Genomic DNA, 6,154 nt, shown 5'->3' with positions numbered 1-6,154 from the left:
TGATTCAGGAAAAAATGTCTATGCATAAAGTGCTTTTCAAACATCTGTTAAAGCCCGCTGAGTATCAGCCTTTCCGGCTGGTGCAGGCTCTCCTTGCTCATTGGAGCCTTTGGCAAAGCTGTAAGAGTCAAAGCTCATACAACTTTCGAGAAGTGGCCCAACTCTTTTTTACTCTTCTTTAATTTGCTCTGGATCCTTTGTCTACAACAGGAGTCTTTGTGCTCAGTTTGGTTCTTCCAGAAACTAAGCTCCTTCCCATTATTCCCTCTGGATTTTCATCCTTGGGGTCTTCTGAACTTGGACCAATGGGGAGATATTTTCTGGAGGCTTATTTCAGTTACAAGAAAGGATGAACTTTCATGGATAAATCAGGCCAAAGGTGGGAAAAACAAGAGCTATAAAAAGTGCCCTAAAGGGTTTTGGCAGAATCCTTATTCTGCACTTACCAGTTACTTGACCTTCGGCAAGTTATCTAACCTCTGGGAGATTTGGTTTCCTAGTCTGTGCAGTGGGCATCTCCTAGTAACAAGTTCAGAGGGTCAAATAAGAGGATTAATGAAAGTTGGGCACAAAACGCATGCTCAGTAAAGGTAAGCCGTTACTGCAGCTGCTTTTATAACATCAAATCCCAGAAAGACATAATTATTATCATCCTATTTGTATTATAATTTTGATTCAGTAGAGATTAATAATCATATTAATGATAATGGTTTCCACTAATTCAGGGGTTCCTTCTCACCAGTTGTTTTATGTTGCAAGTAACACCTCATTTAACCCCCAGGACATCACTCCGGAGGCGGGCTTATTAGCCCGTTTCAAAGATAAGGACTTTGAGGCCCGGTGGCATTAAGAAAATATGCAGGGCCTCCCACTCCACCCGCGCTCTGGTGCTGGCACTCAGATGGGGAAACCGTGGCTACGAGATAGTCTAGGCTCCAGACCCGGCTGGCGGCGAGCGAACACTCGAGCCCAGGTTTCTCGGTCCCGGGAGGGACCGCAGCCCACGGCACAGCCCGTGCAGCCACCTCGCCTCCGTCCTGTCCTCTCGCTACGCCCGGGACGTAGGATCGAGGCCGCACAGTTCCTTCTTGAGTTTCAAAGAATTCGCTTGCAAATTGCCTTCCAGGACAGGTCCGATGTGTGTTTCGCGGACGCGCCAGCCTGGGTGGTCGGGGTCCCGCGTCCGGGGGTCCCGGGGGCGGGACGAGGCGTCCCGGCGCCCCGCCCGGCTGCGGGTCCCCAGCTCCCCGCGCCGGCCCTCGGCAGCAGCAGCGGCCTCCGGGAGCTCCGGCCCCGCGCCCCCCGCGCCCCGCCCTGCGTCCAGGCCGCGGCCCCGCCCGCGCTGGCGCCCCCGAGCGGTCCGGGCGGCGGCGGCGGCGGCGGGAGGAGGAGCAGGAAAAGCGACCGGGGGAGGAGGCGGAGGCGGCGGAGGCGGAGGCTGAGGCGGCGGCGGCGGCGGCGGTGGCGGCGGCGGGCGGGGCCGGGCGGGTTTAAAGCCCATCGAGGGGGTGGGGAGGCCGGGAGTAGGCAGGGAGGGACGCGAGCGGCGCGCCGCGGCGGGCTGTGCGCTCGGAGGCCGCGGAGCCCCGCGCGGAGCCCAAAGTTTGCGCGCGGTCCCCGGGCGGCGGCGCGCGGGGGCCGGGACCGCCCTGCGCGCCGCCCTCGCCCCGCGGGACCCGCGCCGCCCCGGCCGCGCCGAGGGTCGCGGGCGGCCAGGCGGAGGCGGCCGGGAGCGGCGCCGCGGCAGGTACGGAGTTGGGCGGCGAGCGCGGCGCCAAGTTACTTTGTGGCCGGCCGGCGGGAGGGCGGCAGTCCCGGCGTCATTGTCTGCGCGCGGGCCGCCCGGGCCGGGGACGCCGGGCGCCGCGGGGGCGCGGCGGGCGGAAGGGCGTCGCCTCGGGCCGGGGTCTGCGGCGCGCGAGGGCGGGGACCGGGCGCGGCGCGCGGCGTCTGCGACCCCTGGGAGCCGGGGAGCCCGGGCGACGCCCGCTGGAGCCTTCCTGTCCGACGCCGGCGGCTCGCGGGCCGGACCGGGGCTGGGGCGGGGCTGGGGGCCGCGTCGCCGGGCGGTCAAGGCCGCGCTCTCGGGCCGTCCGGAGAGTGGGCGCCGCGCGCCCCTGCAGCCCCCGGTGCGCCCGCGCCTGGGCGGTGGGGCCGGACCCTCCCGAGCCGGAGCGCGCCCGGGCCTGGGATCTTTCCCTCTGGTTCTGCCGGTGACCCCGCTGCCAGGGCCTAACCCCAAGTCGAGGGCGCGCGGGTTAGCGGCCCGCCAGCCGGGGAAATGTGATAAGAGCCGTGCCGTTCACAGAAGGCAGTTTCTGATGCAACTCTCGGCCTCTGCGATCTCCTCTCCCCACGCCTGCCTGGCGACGGCCCTCGAGCATGTGCGTTATGGAAATGAGGGTATTCTCCACTTTTTATTGTGTTCGTCTTGTCTTGGGGTTGGAAGAAACGCCAACTTTCTGTCGTTTGCACTGACGAGGCGGTGGGTCACGTAGGGGAGCCACAGGTGACTTGGCTCGGGCCCGGACCTTTTCGGCTGCTTTCTTGCAAACGTTGTCCCCAGCTTCATTCAAGAGATGCGAAGAAAAGACCCAAACAAGTAGCGCTCGTGAGTAAACACGCGTTATTGCACAACTTTCTCTTTGCTGCTGTTTGCGAGGCCAGGCCCAGGACACTTTGTTTCTGAAAATGCTGATTCAGCCGTTTGGAGCCCCCGAGTTTCAGAAATGGTGCTCTCTCTAACGTTTCGCTGAGTTTTACTAGGAACACATGTTGTTAGCACGGCAACAGGCGTTGACTGGGGTTTACAGCACCAAGCTGGACGGTTTTCACAAGAGTTGACCTAGAGTTCCCTTCGTTCTTTCCAGGAGGAAAAATGGATAGGATCTAGGTTTCCGTAGCAAAAGAAATTCTGACTTCTGGCGATGGTGGTGTCTTTTACGGTAGTATTTTATTAGGGAAAAAGCTCTGAAACTAAAGTGTTTCCAGGAATGATGGTAGATGACTGCGTTTTTCGGTTAAAAATCAGAACTCTAGGATTACTGCATATAATATTTGAGTTTTACTGAGGACCCTTGAAAGAGAAGGACCACACAGGCCAATCCCAGGATTACAGGAAGAGAATTTGAGGACAGAGAGAGTCACACACCCAGCAAGCTGCTTGCGTAATTGAGAACTGTAACGAGGGATACTTCTGTAGCATTTCGCGTTTTGTGAGACGCGTTCAGACCCTAACTGCTTTTAATCCTCTACAGCCTCCTGCTACCCATTTTACAGGCATGGAAACTGAGGCTCATGAGATTAGTTGGCATGCCCAGGGTCACGGGGCCAGCAAGTGCCCGAGTTATCACCAGAGCCTAAGCTTTGGTTTTTTTTTTTTTTTTTAAGCTCTGTTAGGTTCCTCCTTCTGTAAAGGTGCATCTGCCTGTAAAAGAGAAACGGCCCGTCCCCGTGCCGGTCACACACCCAGAGAACCCAGGAGGCTCTGTTACCATTCCCGGGACTCCCAGCCTTCCAGATTTTTGCCCTATCACCAGGCTATTATCAATGCCTTCTTTTGTCCACTCACTTTTTGTGCTTAAATCCACATTTATTTTGGTAGGAAACTTTGATACCCATGAACTAATGAGTCTGAAACAGTAGTTATGTTTATTGTAATTAAAATCATGTTTTAATAAAAGCTGTGTCCCGCTGAAGTCATGTATTGCGTATTGCCCATGGTCGGCACTGCTTTGGGGGCAGCATTGGACTGGGCAAAATGCCATTCATTGTGGTCCAGGAACGCGGAGCTGGGCATGGGCATGTTCATGCCAGCTACTCGTCCAGGGCTTGTAGGGTGGTGGCTGCCAGGATCGGAACCTGGGGCAGCCCTGGCCCAGTTACAGTGACCATCTCTGTGGCCGCTGACCCTCAAACAGGAGAGAGGAGCAAAGCCAGACTCTAAGAGCTATTCCACGAACTTTTGATTTAGATGATGAGGCTGGTCTAAGACGTTACAACGTATAGAAACCAGACTCCTGCTTGAACAAAGATTACCTACCATGCCTTCACCTTCATCTGACAGCTTTAGAAATTCTAGGTTGGTATATTTGATAAAACCTAATGCTTTCAAGGCGACATAATTTAAGAAACTTATTTCCTTGGAGTTCTGTCCAACTCTTAACCACAGGGGAAGAGAACCGTGCACAGTGGTTGGCTGGCCTGCCTCTCAGAACTGTGAGACTGACCGCAGGGAATTCTGTCCTGCTTCATGGGGAGAAGCGTGTCCGTTTGCAGCTCAGGGTGTGATCCCTGTGTCTGTTTCTCAGGCCGTTAAACCAAGGTGGAATAGTGTGGGCCCATAAGGAGAAAACATTTGCTATGCCTTTCTTTTAAGTAATCAGTCATATGTGCAGAATTTAACTAAAACTTTTCCTCCCAGTTGAGAATGTATTTCACCTGTCTTTACTTTTTGCTTAACTGTGGATGTATGGGAGATTATGGAAGACGTTAGGGCAATCTGGCGACTTGGTTGGCAAGGCTTGGCAAACTGGTGCTTTGGCGATCTGGGAACCTCCTACAAGGCCTGTGTGATAACTTCAGTGTCTGTAACTGATCACACCCATTCAGGCGCTGGCTGGCATTTACTTTGTGTTAGTGTTTTATGGCACATTTCTGGGGAGCTGTCTGTCCCCCCACCGTCTCCGTCCAGCGTCCGTGCTCCTGGTGACCATGGATCTTGTTAAGTGTAAGGAGATGAAGGCAGGTGAAGCTTAAAATCGCCAGGCTGCTGGCTTTTCTTTAATAATGTAAGGCATGGTATGACTGTTTGTTGAGCTGGCAACAAGAAAAGCCATGTCCCAGAGTTATCAGAAATCCTCCCAGAGGTAGAAGTGAGTGCTTGTGACTTTCCGCTTTGGGGATATACCAACGCCAAAAAGCTATACCTTTCTGCTCGTGCAGTGGGAGAGGTGGGCTTGAGAATGAGAGAAGCCTTGCTTGCCCAAGTGCTCCTTTGTCCATCTGTGAAAGGGATGGGTGTTGAGGTGGAAAGAGCTTCTCTGCCCCTTAAGTCGTAGTCTTGCTTGAGAATCCCTGCCCGGAATGCATGGGATGAAGTTGGTGGGTAATGACTGGATGCCACGGGGAAAACTAGGACATTGGTCCTGTTTTTCCACCATTGAATTTACATGTGGATGCGGGGGGGAGATTAGAAGACTGTTCTGATGGTCACAAATTGCAGTGCCTGAAAACATTCTTGAAGCTGACTGTCTTTTAAAAAAAAAAAAAAGACATCTTGTTCCCTTTTGCTTTGCCCGGGTGGACACCTGGTTCTTCCATCTACTAGCTGCGTGAGCGGGTTAACTAAGCTTATTGGTAAAATGAGAGTCACAGGGGTGCTGACCTGTAGGGAGGGTGGGGTGCCTTTGGGATCGTGTGTACCTTGGCATGTGGCACGTGGGAGGGCTCAGAGACGCTGCTTCTGTGACACTGAGCCTGTCTCAGAGCAGCCCGTTGGCTTGGTTATGCTGCTTCCTATGAATGTGAAAGGTCTCTCTATTAATCGGAAGGGAGACTCTGCTTTTTTTGTATTTTTGTCTCTGCACCCGTTAGCTGTACAAAACCTTGTGGCACTGACTGAAACTGGCTTTGAGCGCCAGTCACTGGGAGCGAGAAGCCTCTCCTGGCCGCTGAGTAGCCGACAGTTTGAACTGCCCACAGGTAGGATGCTATGAGCAGAGGCGGACAGGTGGGATGGAGACCTCGCCTGGCCGCAGACCACTTGAACCAGACCATGGGGAAGAGCAGGCATCAAAAACTGGTTCTTTGTGACCAGGAGCAAGAGGTGGGCAGCGGCTGAGATGCACGGGCTCAGACCGGCTGCGGCGCCGGGCATCTGCATGCAGACCACTAGGTGCAGGCACAGGCTCAGACAGGCTGCGGCGCTGGGCGTCTGCATGGAGACCGCTAGGTGCAGGCATGGGCTCAGACCGGCTGCGGTGCCAGGCGTCTGCATGGAGACCGCTAGGTGCAGGCACGGGCTCAGACAGGCTGCGGCGCTGGGCGTCTGCATGGAGACCGCCAGGTGCAGGCACGGGCTCAGACCAGCTGCGGCGCCGGGCGTCTGCATGGAGACTGCTAGGTGCAGGCACGGGCTCAGACCGGCTGTGGC

General features: G+C 55.7%; 1 protein-coding gene across 5 annotated transcripts in view; it reads left to right on the top strand.

Moving 5' to 3' along the window:
- The first annotated feature begins 1,581 nt into the window (after nucleotides 1-1,581).
- GRB10 (growth factor receptor bound protein 10) overlaps nucleotides 1,582-6,154 on the top strand; it is a 200,408-nt gene continuing 195,835 nt past the window's right edge. For 2 of the 5 annotated variants that reach the window (XM_082846935.1, XM_082846932.1), the window contains exon 1: nucleotides 2,029-2,611. The gene's annotated coding sequence lies outside the window, so the exon portion shown is untranslated. Of the gene's footprint in view, nucleotides 1,748-2,028; nucleotides 2,612-6,154 lie in introns of those variants that run through there. The other 3 variants (XM_082846937.1, XM_082846933.1, XM_082846934.1) reach the window with 3 other exon arrangements.

The sequence above is a fragment of the Leucopleurus acutus genome (assembly GCF_964270905.1).
Source record: "Leucopleurus acutus genome assembly, chromosome: 9".
Lineage (NCBI taxonomy): Eukaryota > Metazoa > Chordata > Mammalia > Artiodactyla > Delphinidae > Leucopleurus > Leucopleurus acutus.
The sequence above is the reverse complement of the archived record's forward strand: the minus strand, read 5'-3'. Positions and strand labels throughout refer to the sequence as shown.